The sequence below is a fragment of the Megascapheus bottae genome, chromosome 24 (genome assembly GCF_031878675.1).
Source record: "Megascapheus bottae isolate mThoBot1 chromosome 24, mThoBot2.hap1, whole genome shotgun sequence".
Taxonomy (NCBI): domain Eukaryota; kingdom Metazoa; phylum Chordata; class Mammalia; order Rodentia; family Geomyidae; genus Megascapheus; species Megascapheus bottae.
In genome coordinates, this window is record NC_143532.1 from 6,016,931 (window position 1) to 6,038,674 (window position 21,744).

The window sequence follows — 21,744 nt, forward strand, 5'->3', positions numbered from 1 at the left end:
CTGCAGTGATGGGCACAGCATGGGCACCAAAATAGAACCGTAACTGTACCAATAGCTTGCCTAACACTGCCATCCATGTACTGACCTGGCCAACAGAGTTAAACCCGGATCATAAATCTTCACAACGAAGCTCGTAACCTTGACACTGGCGATTCTGAGACTGCCCTCAACGTGCCATGCGGACGCTGTACTGAGGGTTCTGTGTGCTCCCTCATGGAACCACTGCACAGGCCAGTACGTTAGACAGCACCACCGTTTGACAAAGCAGGAGAAGGGTCTTGGAGCCAGGCAGTGGGCTGCCAAGGTCACAGGGGCAGGGCTGTGCAAGATGGCCGGAGCTGCCTCCCTGGGTGAAGGTGGTGAGAAAGAGCATAGGCCTGGAGTGGGTTTTAGTCACTCCATACAGTTGCCCCCCAGGGACCCAGCCACAGCCCTGATTACCACAGGGCTTTATTACTTCCTCACCTCCCAGCACACAGCACACCGGCCCCTTCCTCCCACACTCACTGCCTGTGTCCCTCCACACGCACAGCCATCACTGCAGTGACATGTTTGGGCAATGTTCGCCATTTCCAAAGCTTATTCCCGAACGAAGTCTTCAATTCTTGGGAAGAAAGCGGGGCAGATAAATACCAATGATTAAGAATGAAACATTGGTGAAATGATTGTCCTTAGTGATGATTACAAAGGTCAATGCCTCCATCTGACACACAGACTAAAATCCCAATCCAAACAGAAAACATTTCTGATCGCTGGAGAATTTTAAGGGATTAAGGGGGAACTCAGAATTACACTGAAAATACAAGGGGCAAATCACACAAGGGCCCATGCCGTCGTGGGGCAGAGGCGGGAACCAGCATCCAGCACTGCACGGGGGGGGGGGGGGGGGGGGGAGTAGGAGGCTCCAAGTTCAGGGAGGATCAAAGTTCAAGAACAGCATGGCAAAAGCACATGGCCCTATCCCAGAAAAGGCCAGGAGCAGTAGTGGCTGCCTGGGGTCTAAGCCAGAATACATTAGAGAAGAATGGGTCCGAGAGACAGCAGCCAGAAACTCAAGCACTGTGTTAGGGCATCCACATTTCTGCATCCCCTTTGACCTTCTGGACAGGATCTCTGCTTACCGATGCTTCCTAGCACTGCATCCACCAGTCCTAGTAGAATGTCATGCCAGAGGGTACACACAGAGTACTGTGGGCATGGAAATAAGGTCCACACAGGCTGCAAGCTATCTGCGATCTTTGGGCCCCAAGCAGTTCAAAGCCATAATAAAACAGTGTAGCACTGCCAGGCATGGGGGCACATGCCTGTACTCCCAGGCAGTCAGGAGGATGGTAACTGAGGTTGATCCCAGGCAAAAGCTGGAGACCCGATCTGAAACATAAACTCAAGCCCAAAGGCTTGAGGCTGGGACTATGGCTCGGTGGTAGAGTATTAGCCTAGTAAGTGTGGGGGCCTGAGTTCAAATTCTACTACCACCAAAAGAAGAAATAGCTCTGTATCTTTGCTGTGCATGGCACGTCAAGCACCACCAATGCAAACATACTCTACTTGCTGGCATGGTCCTCAAATCCCCCATAAGTGCCTCATACCCCCCCCCTTGGCAATCGCAAGGTTTTTTCATACCACCGTCACTCACAAACACTGTCAGAATTGAACCTGATAAAGAGCCAGGGCAGAAATCCTGTTGATTTCTGAGCAGCAAACATGTAAACGCACTGACACTGAAATACACAAAGTCCATCTTTCAAGAAAAGCCGGGCCATTCTGTCTTGTGACGAATGATAACGCAGTCCCGTGCAGGATACGACTCCACAGGCCCATGCTGTCACCAGCTGACTGGCAACAGGACATCTTGAGTTCTTGTGGCGGATCACTCTGGGGTCTCAGGATTTATTTCTCTTTCCCAGGAGCGGGGGACAGATAATGAATACCTCTCATCAGCTGATCAATTGCTCGCACTTACAGCCTGGCACCATCCCTCCCCCTGAACAAGGTGAAAAGAACAGGCAGATGAATGATGGTCAGAGAGGACCAGGCGTCGGAAGAGGAAGTTGAAAATATTAAGAAATCAACCTGGGCATTTAAAAGCAAAGCCCTCTGCACGCTGCTGAAGACGCTTTGCTATTCATCTTGCTCTCTGATTCCGCTTCGCCAGCTTGATGGAGGATGGTTTTACTGACATAAAAAGCGGCTCTACATGAGCAGCAGTGATTGATGGAGCTATTGGAAACATCAGGCAAAAATGGCACTAAAAGATGCCTTGGGCTTCCTGTTAACTGTTTTATGAGGGGACCAGTACCCCCCCATCTCGTTGAAAGAATAAATTAAGCGAACTGGTACTTTAGAAAACAGGGTCATCTGAGAGAGAGAGAGAGAAAGAGAGAGAGAGAGAAAAAGAGAGAGAGAGAGAGAGAAAGAGAGAGAGAGAAAGAGAGAGAGAGAGGCGCCACTGGGGTGGAAACAGGCAGAGGAGCACACTAAGGAGCATGAAAACTGAATTGTAGCAGGCTTCCCCCCCAAAGCAGCTGTTTGGTTTCAGGGTGCACAATTTAAGTGAGTTTTATTTAATTCCATCTAATAACAAAGTGTGCTGTGGAGGAGATGTGCCATCCAAATGCAATGTCTCGATGACAACGAAAAGAAAACAATCTAGCCTGGGATGGGAGTCTTCGAAAGAACGCACAGATGTTCCGAATGAGCCATGAGAAAGCAGGGGTTTGGGGGAGGGTTCATCAGATGGGCAGCTTTGCATGGCTGATGCTAAAGTGCATGCGCTTTCCATTTGGGGAGAAGGAGACGCTCCAAGGGTGGCGTGGCATTTATTCTTGAAATGCTTCTTCATATGGAAAAGAAAAAATAAAGGGTTTCTAAGAGGGTTGGCATTTCCCCTCTTTTTGTTCTTGCTTCTGGAGCAGAAAAGATATTTCCCTGCCTTTCTTCTCTCTTATTCTGAAGCAGGTTAATTGTGACTTGAAGCACCCGAAAGCCTTGTGGTACTTGATGCTCAGCCATTGTGGAAGAGGAGCAGTGTTGGAGCTGCATGGCAGGAACTAAGTTAGGAAGCTTCCAAATTTGGAACTCCTTTCACCAGCAGGGACTTGTGCTGCGTCGTGCATTTCCATGGTATGACAAATACCCACTCGTCTTTGAAGACTGCATACTGCAGCGTGGCATGGAATTTCACCTGACTTTTAAAATAAGCTGGTTCTTTAAACCATCCACAATACATCCCTATCTCACCATTTCCAATCAAAAGACCCTCTTATTCCTCTCTTCCAGCCGGCTCTCCTGTGAGGCTCAAGGCACTCTCAATTACATGGCAGATTTTTGGCTCAAGTTACTATGTATCAGGAGTTTTCAAGCTTCCCTACCTTTGACCTGGAAATTCCACTTTTGGCAAGCTCATCCCTAAGTGAGAAAGTGCTTCTGAAGCAAAGTTCCCCTGGCTGGGTAACTGATGGCTGGAAAGACTGTACCCATCCTTGGGTACAGCCACAGTCCATCCTGGGGCTTTTCATAGTGGGGCTATTCAAACCCCAGCTGAGGGCTATGAGAATAGCTTAGAGGGAGGTGGCGAAAGGAGAAGCAGAGGAGAAACTGTTCCCTGTAGGCCACAGGCATGGTGAGTTACAACCAGGTATGTCTGGAGTACTGGGACTCAGCTGATAGAATAAATGTAGTGAGACCAGGGAACCTGTCACACACATATGCAGGTCACAAGGACAACAGAACACAATGAAACACATTGGCCTGTGGTTCCAGCCTGTGGAAGGATGAGGGCAAAGTGCAACAGTCCATCCCTTCCTTCTCCTGCTTTTACCACTGTGAACAGATTCTTACTTCACATGGGAAATTGCTTAATTTCAATGCGCTCAATTTCATAGGTATGCATGAAAATAGAGTGATACCTGCTGAAAATTGTTGAAGCCAGGGGATAGGAAGGGTGAGAGAAAAGATGGATCTGATCAAAGTGCAGTGCATGCTCGCACCAAAATACCACAATGAAACTCCACAGCATAATTAATATATGCTAGTAAAATAAAGAGCAGAAAAAAAAAACTTGAGAGGAAGAAATGGAACTCCACGTAAAAGAGAATATTTATTTGTGCTCCTACCATAGCTGGCTTGGTATATAAATGGCTGGCAAAGAACGGCCCAGCTACATCACTCCATGTGAATCTGGGACTGCGGGTGGAGGTGACCCTGCGTCCTAAAAGCCCCCCCACCTCCCAAGAGGCGGAGCCACAGCAGTGGGCTGCTGCTAGTTTTCCTCTGCACAAGGGGGCCATCTTCACACTTCATCACCCCTAAAGCCTCTGCAGAGATGGGTATTCAAAAGGACGGGGCTGACTTAAAAAGGGACACTGTGACAATCACAGTGTGAGGTATTGGAGGGAGGAAGGCAGGGATTCAACTGAAGCTGGGGTCGCATCTCAGTTTCTGCCTCCTCATCAACAGGAGTGAGAGCAGGCTACAAGGAGACTTCAGTGAGTCAGCAGGTGAAAGGAGGCCTGAGCGGCAGCATCTCAGATGCCTAAGAACAACGGGCTGCTCCTCACAGCCCAGCACTAGGCAAGCCTGTGACATGCACTGGGTAGAATCCTGCTTCGACTTTACTTCACTCCATCAGGAAGATGCAATTGTCACTGTCAAAGACACAAGCATTTCAAGAGGCTAAGTGGCTCAGATGGAAACAGAGCTCTCAGACTAATGGCCCAGGCTGGAACTGCCCCCCCAAACCCCTTGCTGAGCAGCCTTTCACACAGAAATCCAACTGGAGGATGCAGACGGGGCCCCTATGTGGGGCCCCCAAATTTAAGCATGCACCGTGTTTACACAGAAAGAAGACATGTAGCAGAGCTGCAGAATTGCTGTGGTTCAGGAAACAAACAGCAAACAAAGGCAAGGACACACGGAAAGAAACCCCTATACATGGATGGTGGAAATGTAGACGAGGACAAACACTACAAAAAGCAGAATGGAGGTTCATGAGAAATCTACAGATAGAACTCCTAGAATACGCACACAAAGAAGGGGGAGGCGAGATGCAATCGAGGGGCTGTATGCCATGCTTACTTACTGTGTCACATCCACAACAGCCAAGTTATGCAGCCAGCCTGGGCACCCGTCAAGAGAAAAACAGATTCAGAAAATGTGGCACAAACACTCAGTGGAATATTATTCAGCCACGAAGAAATGATGTCACTGACAGGAAAGTGGGTGGAACTGGTGATCACATTAAGTGAAATAAACCAGGCTTGGAGAGACAAATATTGCATTTTGCCTTATATTCAGAATCTAGACCCCGAAACAAACAAATGAACAAACACAGATGGGCAGAAACTAGGGGGAGGGAGAGGACAAAATGTGACTGCGTGAGTATGATCTAAGTAACTTATACACACGTGAATGAAAATATCATATAATGAAACCAATTGTTTTATACAAAAGAAAAACTGAAAAAAGAAGAGCCTGTGGGCAGGGGAGGACTTGGGCTGGGAAGAGAGTGTTGTGAGCCTTTCATGTCTCCTCCTCCTCTGAGCATGTGTTTCTGCTTTGCTGTCTTGTTCCCTAACAATGGGTCACAGAAATGGGAAAAGTGACATGAAGGAGGGTGTCCAAGAATGTGGTGAGCCTGCCCCCACCTCTACAACATGCCGCCTTGAACTCTGGCCCTCACTCAAAGAGTTATACCTCATTTTCAACGGAATGCTACGTTTGGTCAGACCACAAAGAAAAATTCCTCATTATAAACTAGGAAATGCGTAGAAAGAGAATTATTTACCCCAGGCTGCACTCCACTGGTGTTGCCCAAATATTTATTTCGCCCACACACAGAGGGGTTGTGTTAATGTTTGCTGGAGAGAGAGTAGCTTTATAAAGTAACTGGGTCAAAAGAGACAGCGTATCATTTTACAAATAACTTTAAAATTGCTTAAGTTAAATGGCCAGCCTCTCTTAGTTTGTCTTTTCAAAACGCTGCAGAAATAATTTCCAGAATTATGTCTCATAAAACACACAGGTATTACCAAGTGGTTGTTTAGCCCGTTAAAGAAAATGGAGAGTGAAATGTAAATTATTTCTACCCCAGGCAGAAGCAGACGGAGTTACCAAAATTATGTTAGGCCAGTACGGCAATTCTTTAAGTCCATCGGGCAGCCAGGCTAAGAGCTCTGGCATGAAAACCCTGTTAGGAGGGTAGAATATGTCAGCCATTAACGACAGGAATTCCACACTGCGGCCCAAATCTACTGTAGAGACTTTACCCAAAACATTTATGCTGGTTTATGAGCAGCCCCCGCCTGTCCTGAGGGGCGGAGGGCTACTAAATGCCACCAAGTGAAAATATCGTTGCGGGGAGAGGGGAAGCTTACAGAATGGTAAGAAGGTGAACAAGGCCCCCTGGGCCTCAGTCCTGATGGCCCTCTTTCAGGGAAGGGAAGCACAGCCATGATGATTTCTATCAGTAACAGAAATTGGGACAAGGGTCACTGACCATAATAGAGGGAACACAATGGAGGGAGCACGGAGGAGAAAGCCCAGTGATCGCAACAGCCCCCACATTCCCTGACCACTGGCTGGCTGGGCATTATGCTGTGTACTTAGTACCCAGCAGCTAACTGGGTGAGTGCTCGATCAATATCATGGGTGTCTTCCTTTAGATGTCTGTAGATTAAGAAAGTTTCATCTGCACAATGGGGATGTGGAGAGGGGGATGTGCCCCCCACCCCCCACAATGCCTGTGCTGATGGAATACAGCGAGCTGGGTGAAATATAGCTAGCATGGGCTACACCAATAAACAGGGACAGCTCACTAGGTTACGAAGATATCCAAGGAGATGGGGTCACGGGGCTGTGATTCCTAAATCACCAGTTGCCTACATAGGATAAGGAGGTATGGCCTGGTACTCATTCTTTAAGAGTCTCCTGGTCCTTGGCTCCTCACTTCAAGTTCTGAAAGGGGGGACAGTGTGGACCATTTCCTCCTGTTCCAGCAGGAGCGCCCCCTCCCCACTCATCTACCTACAACCCTTGACCATCCAGCCTGGTTCCTCAGCAGACTACTCACCTAAGAACAAGTTTCAACCATCAAGGAAGTTTGCTGTAAATGTTCTGGGGGGCTGGGGAAGAAAAGGAAAAAGATTTTTGTTGCCATTGTCTTTCAAAGCTCTTAGGATCTGGGAATAGCAAAAAAAGGGGCTGCAGATGGACAGTATTTACAAGCCTGGCAAAGGCGCTTCTGTGATTCCAGCATCCTCATCCCGGGAGTAAAGCGGGGGGAGGGGGGGGCTGGATCCAGCTATGGTCAGGCCAGCTTGTCCTCTGCTCCCAGCTCCATAAGTGATCTGTTTTGGAAACTAAACTTCTCCCAAAGGATCTGGTTTAATGAAAGAATTGGGGAGCTACAGGAAAGACTGAAAATTACTGCCTTGTGTCAGGAGTTGGCAAACCTAAATAATTTAGGCTTTCTGGACCAAGGGCAAAGTCAGGCCATTAGAAAGGCACTTCTATAACAAAGCAAGAAAACAGATCCCTGTAAACCTTTTACTGATGAAGCCCAAAAGTTTATTATAGACAGCAGAATGAAAATCAATATAATTTTCACGTGTCTCAAGGTAAGTTTCTCCTCTTAATTTTTCTCCCCAGTGACTGAAAAAAAAATGTAAGACCTATTATTTTTACTGAGTTCATGGGCTGTACCCAAACTTCGCGAGCAATCTGGAATGGGTCATTCCAAGACAAGAAAAGCCCAATCCCATAAAGAGGTCCACTGGTCACTCCCCCAAGGAAACCATGTGAGAGCCTCGCTGGGGAGAAGAGGGACACAGACCTGGCTAGTCCTGAAATAGGAAGCAATTATTCAACCTTTTCCAAACCTGAATACCAAATATGGTAGGAGCCATCCCTTAGCAAAGTCATTTCCCTGAAACAAGACTGCCTTTCAAAAAATAACATTTTAAACAAGTACATTTTTACCTCTGTTAAATTGGAATCTTAGTAGGACAGGTATACTACAAAATTCTAATTTGCATTACTTATTTTCAGGGGCACCACCATTAATCTGAATCACATTAACAAAATCCTGCACACATAAATCAATCAGACTTCAATGCACTCTCACAGGCTCTGAACGTCTACTGTGGAGCTCAAAAAGCCAGGCAGAAGCCTGGAGAAAAAAAAGGCTTATACCTAGATTCCAGTACCCTCTCTGGTGCCCACTGTGCATCTGACCCTGGTAATTGCCAAAGCGCTTTGATATATAGGTTTTATGGTATGCTAATGTGTTATCCTGCTTGAACAAAGAATATGAAGCAACCAATATGACAAACTCCAAAGTAAAATTTGTAATCCCCCTTCTTCCCCCTTCAAAAAGGTTGGAAATGACGTTAGGGATGCTTAGGTGAGCGAACTGCTTCATGGTAAACTCCATGTTGAAAACAGCAGTGTTAAAGGAATCCTCGAGGTAGAAAAGGAAAACCACAGAGTAACCTTAAAAGTTTTCAAGGTAATCCTGCTGTGGAACTTTTTGTGTCCACTGCGTTTGAGAGAAGTAATGGAGAGCAGAAAGAGAAGCCACAACAGCAGAATGAGGGCAGACAACAGGGTCCCACTGGCTGTCCATAGGGCTGGAGGCCAGGTCTGGGCTGGGGGTTTTACCTAGCTAGAGCAAGGATGGGCCAAGTTCTACTGCTGCCCTTCTTTATCCTCACACTAAAACACCCACAGTGCACTACCACCCTTTACCACCAGGGGCCAATCTCCCTAGGCCAGTCAGCAAACTGGACCATGGACGCAGAGCCATGCATCTGCTCCAACAAAAATGCAAAACAAACCAAGAAACACAAACCATGGCTGAGAAAGGGCAGCCACAACCAAGACTTTTAAAGTACTGAGCTGTTTGAAGAAAGAAGGCACAGCAAGGCCCCCACTACTTCCCACAGATAGCAATAACAAATATATTATAATAATCTGAAACACATTCTTAATTATTTATGACATCTCCCCAGTATAATCACTGGTATAATTACACATGTGTGTGTTCTTCTCATCTTAAAAACCAGAAAGTGAGAAGCCTTTCATAAAAAAAATTTAACAAAAGGACTCACTCTTGTAAATGAGACCTTGTTAGACCACCCAGCAAGAAATTGGAAGTGAGTTTGTATCTGAATTGCCTAGTTGAAAGAAAGTAACAAAAAAGAAAGAGAGAAAGAAAGAAAGATCTGTATCCAAGAAAGATCTTGCTATATCAACTTAATCAGGATTTTTTAGTTAAATTTGATTTTCAAATCCTTAGGTGAGGAGACTTGTAGGTTTTTATCATTTTACTTCTATTTTTAAAATACAGACTGGTGGCTCTCTGTCCAAAATCAATCCAACAGAAAGTGAATTATGGCCCAATGCATAATAAAATGAGAGTTAGCTCCGGACTTGAGAGGATTATTAGCATTGTGATTCAATGGGCTCTTAGTTCTTCAAACTCAAATATACTTTATTAAGTCCAGGACTTCTCAAAATACTAGTGTTTTAAAGACTGCTCTTTTCAATGTTTTTAAAACTGAAAGGGCACAATGGAAAAGGAATCTAGCTGTTGAGCAATCTGTAAACTACAGAGAGATGAAAAGAGATAGGACCTCTGGAGCCAATACTGCAGGGAGAATGTGGGGCCCACACAGAACACATATGAACTTCTCATGACCCTCGGGTACACTCAAATGATTTATCACAAGCACCATAAAGCAGCCTGTAATCACAGGGAAAAATTGATTGTAAAAGGTCTATATCAAAATTAATAGTCATAAAAATAAAATGATCAAGACCAGCGAATTTAGGGATTTTGAACATTATACCTCAAATTTATAAAGGTTCTGCATTGGTTAGCAGTCACCAAGGGTTTAAAAAAATGGAATAGCTATGCATATTATGAATTTATTATATGGTCTAGATAGTTTAAAAAATTAGTATCAACACCAACACCCCCCATTTCAGGACTAAAATCAATAAGTTGACCTGACATAATTAAATAATGGTCCCACAGCCCATCTCTTGAGTACTGGGTTGGAGTTGCGATGAAACCCTGCATCTGCTAGTTCTGTGAAGCCTCGGAGACCCAGGACCAGGGAAGTCTCCCCAGCGCCGAACCATCCCGGAGCCCCAAGGAGAAGAAACACAAAACACAGCACATTTGATGAAATCAAAGTATATCGTGGGGAAAAAGCAGAATCATCAAAGGCAACTTTTTATTAGAGTATAATAGTTGCACAAAGGGGTTTCATTGTAATATGTTCATGCTTGCATATAATGTGCTTTGATCAAATTCATCATCTCCTCTATTACTCTCTTGTCCTCCCCCTCCCTGCTCCCTACACCTTCTTTTCAGTTTTAATGGGTTTCGTTCTATTTTCATGTATGAATATAAAGTTCTTCAGGAACACTCATCCCATATCACCCCTGCCTTCCACCTTCCACTTGTTCCACTCCCCTCCCCTGCTCCTGTTCCATTCGTGTAACTCTGGGCGGAAGGGCACACTGACGTAGGAACTCTGATCGTCTTGCTGATGTCGAGGCTGTACCGCTTGAGCAGCACCCCAGCTCCTTGTGTCATTCTTGCTGAAGGTCTAGATTTTGCAGGGAAGATGGAATCTTTGTCCACCCAAGCCTGGCTTACTTCACCTAACACACTCATCTCCAGTTGCATTCATCTTCCTGAAAATGGTCCAATTTTATTCTGCTTTATGAGTGAGTAGTACTCCACTCTGTATATAAACTACATGGTCTTCACTCATCTATGTGGGGATGGAGTCCTAGGCTAACTCCATAACGTGGCTATTACGAATAGTGCTGCTTTATAAACACAGGTGCCCAGGTATCTAAAAGTGAACATTGACTTACATTCTTTTGCATAGATGCCCAAGAGTGACATAGCAGGATCACAGGCAAATATTCTAAATTCTTGTTTATGCTGAAAGGATACATGCACATACAGAATGAAATGATGGATTCTACGTAGTATGATAGCACAATGAAAAAGATCCTCTTATAGTCAACAACAATGTAGCGTATCGCCAAAAATTCATTAGAAGGGTACATTCAAGTTAAGTGTTTTCACCACAATAAAAGAAAAAATATTTTATGTCCTCTGTATGGCTAAAGTGATTGGGAAAGACATTATCTTGAACAGAGATGAATAAATCCATACCACTGTGAAATGTGGGTTACGCATGCCGACCATTAGCAATAGGTCTCAGAACATTCCAGATATGTGGTAAAAGCAAGAAATCACAACGCCAGTGTTCGACTCGGAAGCTGAAAGGCTTCCAGCAGAATTGACCGCTCTCAGCCAAAATAATAAGAATTTGTTTCTTGGCTTTCTTCCCACAATCTCTGAAGGATAGGAAAATGAATGAAGATAAGTCGTTCTGAAACAGACACACATTTTCATTGCCTTTGAATGTCTTCTTTTTTTTAAGTGGTAAAAGGTATGAATCTTTTAGACACAGTTCACATTTTCCAATGGTTTTGACAGGGCTCATGTGATCTTCAAAAGATCCTTCAGCAGGAAAAAGTAAATTGAGCTTAAATCAATGTTTCAGTCCCATTAAAAACCAAAACAAAAAAAAAACACTATTGGCTCCAAGTTTCATAAATTGCAAAAGTTTCAAAAGTTAAATTTTTCATATCTTAATTCAAAATCTACCAAGATTCACTTCTGCAGATCTCGGCACAGTCCTAATTTCCAGACACTGATGAGAGCAGCCAGAGAGATCGCTGGCAACAGCTGGGAGAGGGGAGGGAGAACATCTGGCCAGCTGTCACCAAGCCAGGATGGAAAGGGGTGTCAACAACGTGACAATACATGCCTTTACAGATTTAAGAAAAGCAGAGGTGACTGCCACCACTTCTACAAAGAACAGACATTCTTCCTACGCTGATGGAATTACACGACTCTAGACTCTCGATGATGAACAAACTGTTGAGTTCACTTTCTAGAGCACACTTAATTTCACCTTCTCACATGGAATTTACACTATCGATGTAAATTCTGCAGCCTTTAACAGAACAGAAACTCAATGAAGTAAAGACTTGTTTATTCAGTTATATCCTGGGATCTTAGTTCAAACTCATAAATAGCAGACTTTCAAGATAATATTGAATGACTGATTGACTACACAGATTCTATAAAGGAAGGGGGGAGAAGGAGGCTGAAGGTTTAGACCTCCTTAGAAGCTGACAGGTCCAGCAGGGCTCACTATCTAAGCAAAGTTGAAGAGAAATCAGTGGGAAGCCATCCTACACAATGGAGTTACCATCAGAACAGGCCCAATTCCAGCCCTGCATTTCTCTGAATCAGCTATTCTTCAAGTTCATATATTGTTCCACTCAGCCAATGGCAATTCTGAGAGAGAGGCAATTGATAATAATTATGTTTCCTGCCTTCTCTTGGGTTATGAATTTATCATGATGAGAAAGTTGAGCTACTCCAATGCCACGCTAACAATGATAAACACCATAAAGATAAATTTTAAAAAAACAAAGGCAACTAAATTTAAGCATTTAGATTCTATAGGGGCATTTAATAACCAGATTAACTAAGAAAAGACAAAGCCACATAATTATGGAAGTCAGGCATCACAGCACTGGGCTGGCTATTTTTTGAGAGCCACCTGAGAATGGATTTCAAACAGCCTCATTCTGCAGGTACCTTATCCTGGGTTTTATTGTTATGCACCAGCGGCGAGTTGATTAATTTGCATTCAGAAATTCTAAGTGGCGAATGTGCAAGGCATGGTAATAAACACTTTTAATGGACATTGGGAAAATACAGAAGTCTCGAAGTCTCATTCGTAATTCTTGCTCAAATCGTAAGCAAACTTCACACACACATTTGAAAGAGGCTTTGGGAAGAGTTTGGTTGAAAAATCTTACAGATTTCCACCCCATCCCTAAAAAAATAAAAAAGGAAAACACTAGGTCTGAGAACAGAACAACAACCCACCCCCACACACACACCCAAAAATCAAACCAAAGAAATGGGCTGGAGATGCTGAGGTGCCTCGATAGATAGCTGTCAGTCCACCTCTGTGTCTTTCTGCCACTAGAGTATTCAAAAAAAAAAAAAACAAAAACAAATACTACAGCTGCTGTCTAAATGAAGTTTTCAGAGGTTTGGTTTTGTTTTGCTTTGGGGGGTACTGGGGTTTGAACTCAGGGTGTGACATTTGCTAGGCAAGTACTCAATCATTTGAGTCAAGATCTCAACCCTTTTTGCTTTTAATTATTGTTTTGATAGAAAGTCTCACTTTTGCGGGGACAGGGGTGAGGCCTAGGCAAGCCATAGCTGGGATAACAGGTACCTAGCCAACAGGTACCTAGCTTGTTTATGAAGACTTTCTAAGTATTTCTGCAATGGAGATGTAGTATTTGTCCCTGTTGGTCAATGAAATTCAAGCCACAGAAATGGCTAAAGACACACAGGATCGTGTGCAGGAAGAAGCTCTAGACAGCAATGTGCATATGAGACAGGCTGGTACTATTGTGTCAAATGACAAGTATGTTCCTTACTAAGCCGCCTTGAAATAACTCACCAGATTCAATGACCTGAGAAGGATAAAGCTGAGTGCGGGGCATGTGGTCCAGGAGACGGCTTCTGGATTCCACTTTCTTCCTTTTTCCCTTCTTCCTTTGAGATCAGCTCTGGAAATGTAACTCAGGCTAACTGCAGACTCACAATCCTGCTCAGACTCAGAATGCTGGGATCATTGATTGGTGCCTGCCAAGCCAACATGGATTTGTCTTTCCCCACAAATACCACCTACAATTCTAAAACACCTTCCATGGAAGCTTAGAGACTCTAGGCACAAAGGCCACACCCTACACCCACACCTTTAGAGACAAGTCCCCTAACTCCAGCGGGGAGAAGAGCATGGTAAATAAGTGACCTGCCAGCAGAGGCTGAAACAATGACAGATGAACCATCGGCTGTGACATTTGTCAAGGAATGACATTCCCCCAATAGCTCCAATTTTAAAAATGCTAACGTGAAAATTTTTAAGTCACCCCAAGTCCTGATTCATATAAATGGACATGATTCCCACTGACTCATGCAAATGTCGACTGCTGTCTTCCAACCAGTGCCTGAGTTCTTGCCCAGTGAATAAATGAATGCCCTGAGCTCTGGGAAGACCTTTGGTGTCTTGTCACCTGCCCTCTTGCCATGCAAAGGCTGGAAGAGAAGAACCTTCCCAGTATGTGGGGTGATGTCTTCCATGCCCCTACACCAGGATTCCCTGTGGCCCCGGGCAGGCGCCATCTACTGACCAGGAGTCTCTTTGCCAGAGAGATGTTCTACAGGCCAAGCTGGTGTGGTGTCCTGGTGACATCTTGTGGTGAAGCAGAGTATAGAGAACCCTAAAATTCTACCCCTGGCTGACTCAAAGCTGAGCTGACAGGTATGTTTCTACCCAAGCAACTTCTCATTTGCCCTTCATTCTCTCAAGAATGGTGGGGGAGGAATTTGAGGTCCAAAATCAAGGGAGGTATATTTGTGGTTACAACAAAGGCCCCTATCTAACCACAAATCCAAGGGAAAACTTCACAAATAGCCAACACACAGGAACACAGCAATGCTAAAAAAAAATCAAGAGTCCCCTTCATGCAAAAAGGTAGGAAGAGGAAACACAAAGAGAGGTGCAAAAATCAGGTAGCATTAGATTCTTATTTAGCTCTGAATTACTTAATCCTAAAATACACCAGTCACGAAAGATAAACTCAGGCTATTTACCTACTTCAGGTTAAAGGAATGCAATAGGCAGGAAAGTGATACTAACAACAAAAAAATGGTTCGATCATGATATGAAGAGCCACTGGACAATGACTATAAACTGAAGTGATCACAGAGGTATAGCGAATAACAAAGTGACATGGCTAGCACTGTGAGCTATGGGAGCACAACTGAAATGGCAGCTTACTGCATCGCAAATCATTTTTTCCCCAACCTTTAGAAAGCAAGAAGTGCACAGGCCGGAAGGAAACATGAAGCTATTGTCACGAAACCCTACACTGTGGAGAGGCTCTTGATGGGTGGCAGGTACATATTTCCAGTGGGTGACACACTGAGCGTGGGCTTTGTGCATATGAGCCATGAGCCAGAGATGCAGCAGATCCACGCCTGGCACTCCAAAGCTTTGGGGTGGAAAGCTACACAAATGCAGGGAGTGTCCGTCTTGGGGCTATTGCCTCTATGGCTCTAGGTGGTTTCCTGTGCCTTTCTGAATGTTCTACAATGTTCCACAACACTAAATGCCAATAGAAACCCAATATCTTCTAAAGTGTGACAAATCAAACTGAGCCCAGCCAGACATCACGATTCACATCTGTAATTCCAGCTACTTGGGAGGCAGAGATAAGAGAAGTTTGAGGTGTGCCTGGTCAGAAGAAATTAGTGAGAACCCTATCTCAAAGCACAACGCAGGTGTAATGGTGCAGGTCTGTACACAGGAGTCAAAGGTAGGAGGAATAGAATATCAGGCTAAGCTGCGGGGGTGGGGGTGGGGGTAAAAACCATGATACCCTATGAGTGAAACTAACTAAAGCCAACAGATGTGGTTTATATGATAGAGCCCTTACGTAGTTAATGCAATGCCCTCAATCTAAACCCAGTACTAGCAAAAAAAACAAAAACAAAAACAAAAAAAAACAGAAGGGGAGGGGGTGGGGAGAGGTAAGACATTGTCACTTAATGTCTTGGAGGGGACAGAGGTACAGAGGCACCTTAGTGAGTAACCACTGTCCACAGTTAGAAAGGCACTTTTCTTGCTCCTCAAATGGGAGCTCACAAATCAAATCAATGACTATCTCAAGCACACTCGCCTCTGGAGCACAAGTTGCAATCTCCAGAGACTGAATGAATGGGGACTGGCAGGAAGTACCTGCCTGCCTGCCTGCCTGCCTGCCTGCCTCCCTCCCTCCCTCCTCTGCTCCCGGCAGCCTCAGGACAAGGGGACAGCCCTGAACCCAGAGCCTATTTGCAGCTCCTCTGAGAGCCAGCGAGTTCAGGAAGATCTTCTATGAGATTACTTATCTCCAGTGTGTCACTTTTTCAGCACCGTAAAACTGAAATACTTGAAATAGATGTCACCACATTTGTCATGAACTGACATGGCCAATTAATATTACAAATTCACCATGGAGAAACGCTTGCAGCTCCCAAGGTATAAACTGCTGAACATCACAATTTCGCCATGTAACAATGGGCCGTCCTCGCCAGGGCTATAAATACGACGCAGTGCGGGCTGGCTCGTCAGGGGTTGCTGCGAAAGGTGCTCTTGCTGAGTGTCCCATCCCGGTGACACTTGCGCCAGGCTGGAATTTCACAGGGAGCACGCCTCCGGTGTCTTCGCCACAGACTTAATTTTTTCCACTAACCCCACCCCTTCTTTTTAGGAAAAAAGTTGGCTGCTGCAGGATCTATGTCATTTCTTTCCCCTCTCCCCTCACAGCTGGCAACTGGCACCCTCATTATAGGACAAGGAAGATTCTAGACACAGGTTATCGCAAGTGATGCTGTTGTGTGGCTGGCGGGGCTTTTGTTCTCTCTTTTTCTTTCTGTGTGCTTATTCTTTTCTCTTGATTCAATGTTATCACAGGCAAACTCTCCCTCTTAATGAGGCCCTACTGGGCCCAAGGTACTGAAGAAAGAAGATGCCAGCAATGACCTGGCAAACACTTGGCCTCCTTCGAAGTTCCCATGAGACAGTGGCACGCTCTTGACCGCCCCCCCACCCCCATTCCCAGGATCCCATTGGCCATCCTTAGCCATCACTCGGGGAAAAAAGCCACAACTGTCAGGCACATGCTAATGGTCGGTGCTTTTCGAGCCTTCTCCACACACACTGGGCCCGCGGAGTGAATTTCGCAGGATGTTTTCTGAGAGGGCAGAAGTTCTAAGTTCCGGTTCCTCAGTGTCATTCTTTATGTTGCCAACTTAGAAGACGGAGAGAGCATTAAAGAAAAGAGATGATGTATTAAGGAGAATAAGTCGGGGCCAATAAATTACCCAAACTGAATAAACAAAGTGTGCTTTGGAAATGAGGTTCTGGGAGAAAGTGAGAACCGCATGCATGAGTGTACGCAATCAGAGAGAAATGTGTCAAAAACAAATTACAAACCTTCCCAATACAGAGTTACACATGAATGCATGGCAATAATCACACATCACTCAAACACAAAGTGCACATTATGTCTTGTATTTCATCAAACAAGAGTTAGATCTCGGGTCATTCATTAGCAACCCCGGTCCCAGATACCCACGCACAAGAGAGGCAAGGAGACCCGGCCCTGACTCAGATTGATTCATTTTCACACTGACTCTCTTCCTCTTCCCTGGTTTGGCTCCAAATTCCTTCTGAAAAAGAGGAGGCTTTTCTTTTATAAGGAAAGCATGCTTTCTCTACTTAGAACTCTCCTGTGATGAAAATGAGAGAGCGGCTTTCCTCAAAGTACATATAATTAAAGTAATTTAGTAATTCCTTCCCATCGAATACAAAAAAAAGAAAGAAAGAAAGAAAGAAAGAAAGAAAGAAAGAAAGAAAGAAAGAAAGAAAACTACCAGAAGTCTTAGGTCTGTCCACATTACACTTTTTTCCCCTTGTCTTCTCTCAATAATGGAATCTTTGTTTTATAAAAATTAAGGCATTCCATATAAAGAACAGTTTACCCGATACAAATAAAAATTATAGAAAATATAAGAATCCCACTAAACCCTTTAATCTTTAAATTTCTAAGCAGGTGAATTAATACAGAGGACATTCAAGATTTATTTTCTTTAAGCTCTTCCAGTAAAGAGTATTTCAAAGACATTCACAAAGCTCTGGAGATTTTAAAAATCCAAATGAACTGAGCTTAACTCTGTGGTGTAATATATAATAAAAACCCATTCCAGGACTCACCTACTTAAAGATATATACTACATTTAGGTAAGAAAAAAGAAATTAAAGAATCTAAACATACAGGGACCAAATGGTTAAAATAAATTTCAATAAAGATTTCTAGTTTCAAGTAATAAACTCAAGGCTCTCAGTGGATATTTTTAATCTTGATTTTCAAAGGAGCCCCAAATGAAACTGCTAAAATGACGACCAAGTAAAGAAGGAAATTACGAGCCTGTATTCCTATTAGATGAGCATCTTACCTAATGCCAGTGCTTGAAACTTCCTACCTGACATCCCAGCTTGGGCCAGCTGTTCCAATGCATTTAGGACTCTTGGTTCTGACCGCACAAACACAGGTAAATTGCCATTTCATATTAAAGAAAATAAGAATCATTTTCTTGCCCTATACTTACGCATGACGACATTAAGAATGTTTAAAATTTAAATATATTTCCTTTATTGAGAGCCACACCAAAGATTAAATGCACAAAGTAAGGCAACTGTGTTTACAAGGATGATAAAATGGAATTGAAAATGTGGATCATCAAGTTCTGATCTAGAAAAACTACTAGGACACTGTTGGGAACACAAAGAAATAGAGACCATTGATAATTTATTTCCTTCATAATCATTTTTGTAATACAGTTACAACCAGAGTCTGTTGTGTTTTTATTCAACCTGGTAATTATTTGGACTTAATAAAGTTTAAAATACATTGCTTAAAAATATGGAGGAGGGGCTGGGAGTTTGGCCTAGTGGTTAAAGTGCTTGCCTAGCATGCATGAAGACCCGGGTTCGATTCCTCGGTACCACATACATAGAAAAAAGCCGGAAGTGGTGCTGAGGCTCAAGTGGTAGAGCTCTAGCCTTGAGAAAGTCCAAGGACAGTGCTCAGGCCCTGAGCCCAAGCCCAGGACTGGCAAAAATAAAATAAAATAAAATAAAAATAAAAATATGGAGGAATATTGGAAGAAGATAAGAAGTTTGCCTAACTTTGTACAACCAGAAAACTACATGCTAGTGTCATAATATTTGATTAAATAGAAGTATCTATGATATAACTCGCTTTTAAATCATGTAAAATTCATTGATTTCAAACACCGAGCCCAAGAAAGGTACAATAAACTAGCAAACAAAATCTCAACACATTCTAAGGCTAGATAAAGAATTTGATTAAATTCCCGGGTAAAAAAGATTTGCACTTATTCAGCCATTTCTACACATTCTAGGGGATAATCTATTTTTAAATTAATTTTGAATTCAAAGTATCATCTACAGAGTAATTAAACTGATGATGATTCAAGAGGAAATTTTGTTTTGCCAGTCCTGGAGCCTGAAATCAGGACCTGAGCACTGTCCTTGGGCTTTTTCAAGGCTCTACCACTTGAGCCACAGCACCATTTCTGGCTTTTTCTATGTATGTAGTGCAGAGGAAACAAACCCAGGTCTTCGTGCGTACTAAGCAAGCACTCTAGCATGGGGCCAAAGTCACAGCTCCTCAAGAGAAAAATTTTTAAAGAGAATATTAGAGCTTTAACAAAGATATAGCTCATGTACCTTTCACTCATTTAAAATGTTCAAGACAATGGTGTTTAGTATATTCACAAGTCAATGGGTTTTTGCATATTCACACATATATACGGTCACCATAGTTAGGAGAAGAACAGTCAAAAGAACAGAGAGAGGAGAAAACGAAAGAGGAGGGACAGAAAGGAAGGCCAAAGGTCAGAGACCTGAAGCCACCTGTTTTGTGGTCAGTTCCGTGGCTTGCTCCTGTAGCCCACAGTTATAAGACTTTGTTTGACTAGTTGGCCGTATAAAATCATCCCAAATACAGACAGAAAGAAAGCAAGGGAAAACAGTTCATTTGCAAAACTGAGACCCGCCGAGTTAAAAAATTAAGTTGTACAGATCAGAACTGTAATCGTAGGAGACAAGCTCTGAGAGTTTTTCAATCACTATGGGTCTACATCAATTTAAAGTCATGTTACATTAAAGAGAAAAACGTCCGGGAGAGTATCCCCGTGTCACTTTAGATTAGATTTGTTGTTGTTATCAGGCGGTGCATTTTGTCGGCTTTATTTTACATTTTAAAGATATTGCTTAATGCCCATAAATTAGAAACGTATAACCTATGACTTGTTTTCCATTGCCCAGAGATTAGCAGACAGCATGAATTAACAAGGAGAGAGAACTAGGCAACGCTCATCTATATTCATATTAACATTTTAACTAACTTCCTTGGAATAATGTAACAAAGAGTAACTTCAAACTCAGTGATTTTTTTTTAAACTCCACTCTATTTAATTTTAGTGTTACACAAAAATCAATCTGTGGTCTATCTCCCTTCACCAACTTTACCATGTAGGCGGGAATTGGAAAATTCCATCTAGTGTATTTCAATGCCTCATCAAGTGCAACTTCCTTCATCTCAAGAAGATCTCGTTAAATTGCACATGAGTTTAGCCCTGGACTCTGAGGACTTTGAAACATCCAATTGCATAAAAGTGACACTTCCCCAATTTAAGTGATAAGTTTTCAAATTGTGAAACATCTAATTGTAGTGATAAATTCACCTTGCTTTCCTTCTATGATCAGACATCTATATCTTTAACAAACAAAAGTGGCAGTTTAAAAACAGTTAGACTCAAAAATTCAAATGAATAAAAATCACTGACTCAATTAAGTGCCAGTGCCTGGGACCTATAATCCTAGCTACTCAGGAAGCTGAGATCTGAGGGCAGCAGCTAAAAGCTAGCCTGGGTATTAAAAGTCCGTGACATTCATATCTCCAATTCACTACCCAAGTGCCAAAAGTGGAGATGTAGCTCAAGTGACAGAACACCAGCTTTAAGCAAAAAAAGCTATGGGACAGTGCCCAGGCATGGACCAAGAACCAGTACCCGCCCAACAGACAGAGAAGAGCAAAGAGAAACCATTGTCTTTCTAGTTGAGCTTTCACAAGCACCATAGTGATGTGTACCTACACCTCCAGCTACAGGGAGCAGAGATGCTGAGGAAAGAAGGGTCCTCGCCTCCCAGTGGCCCCTCTGACCTCTGTGATGTAGAAGGGAGACCACTGTAGATACCAGGAATCTAGGAAAAACAGTCAAGCCTCAGTAAATGTCATCAACTTAGTGACTTCATTATTACTATTCTCCCTAGAGAGAAAAGTGGTCCTCACAGTGTATGACCTCATACAGGGTAATCATGACACCTGCCGACAGCCTCCAGCCTTCCGCACACACTTCAGCCTTTACATCTGCAACATCCACGCTTGACAAGGACATGAATGTCAGCTGGGGAGGGAAAGGAGAATGGTGAAAAATTGAGGGGTTTGGTTAGATAGGCTCTCTTGACCCCTGCTTCTCCCAGGAGAGGTGGCTACAGCTGACAGTCAAGGACAAAACTGACAGACGAGCTTCAGGGCAGACTGGGAGTTGCCAAGGGCATGTGGTCCAGAAGGACCTTTGAAGGTCACTGGCTGCACTCCCTTTCCAGCTTCTCTGCCGACTTCAGAGCCTGCCTTCCACAGATGAGTCTCCACGGCCTCCCCAACCTCCAGAATTATCCATCCCTGTGCCGCTATATATTAGACACCCTTCCCTCGTAGGGGAAACAGTTATCTGCTGAGTGAGTGGTTGAATCTTGAATTTGTTCCAGGTGTGTGTGAAACATTTCCTGAGACTCCCAGCACCTAATCTCTCGATGGATTTCCCTTCTGAGGCCCCACTGAGGTTTGTCCATCTCTGATAAGGTCAGAGGCCCAGAACCTGGCAGGTCAGCCCCGTCTGGCTCTGACCTTGGGGGAACAGCA

At 43.8% G+C, this 21,744-nt stretch overlaps 1 protein-coding gene across 3 annotated transcripts in view; it reads right to left on the reverse strand.

Moving 5' to 3' along the window:
* The window catches only part of Wwox (WW domain containing oxidoreductase), a 690,264-nt gene that overhangs the window by 600,006 nt on the left and 68,514 nt on the right, over nt 1–21,744 (reverse strand). The gene's annotated exons all lie outside the window — the stretch shown is intronic.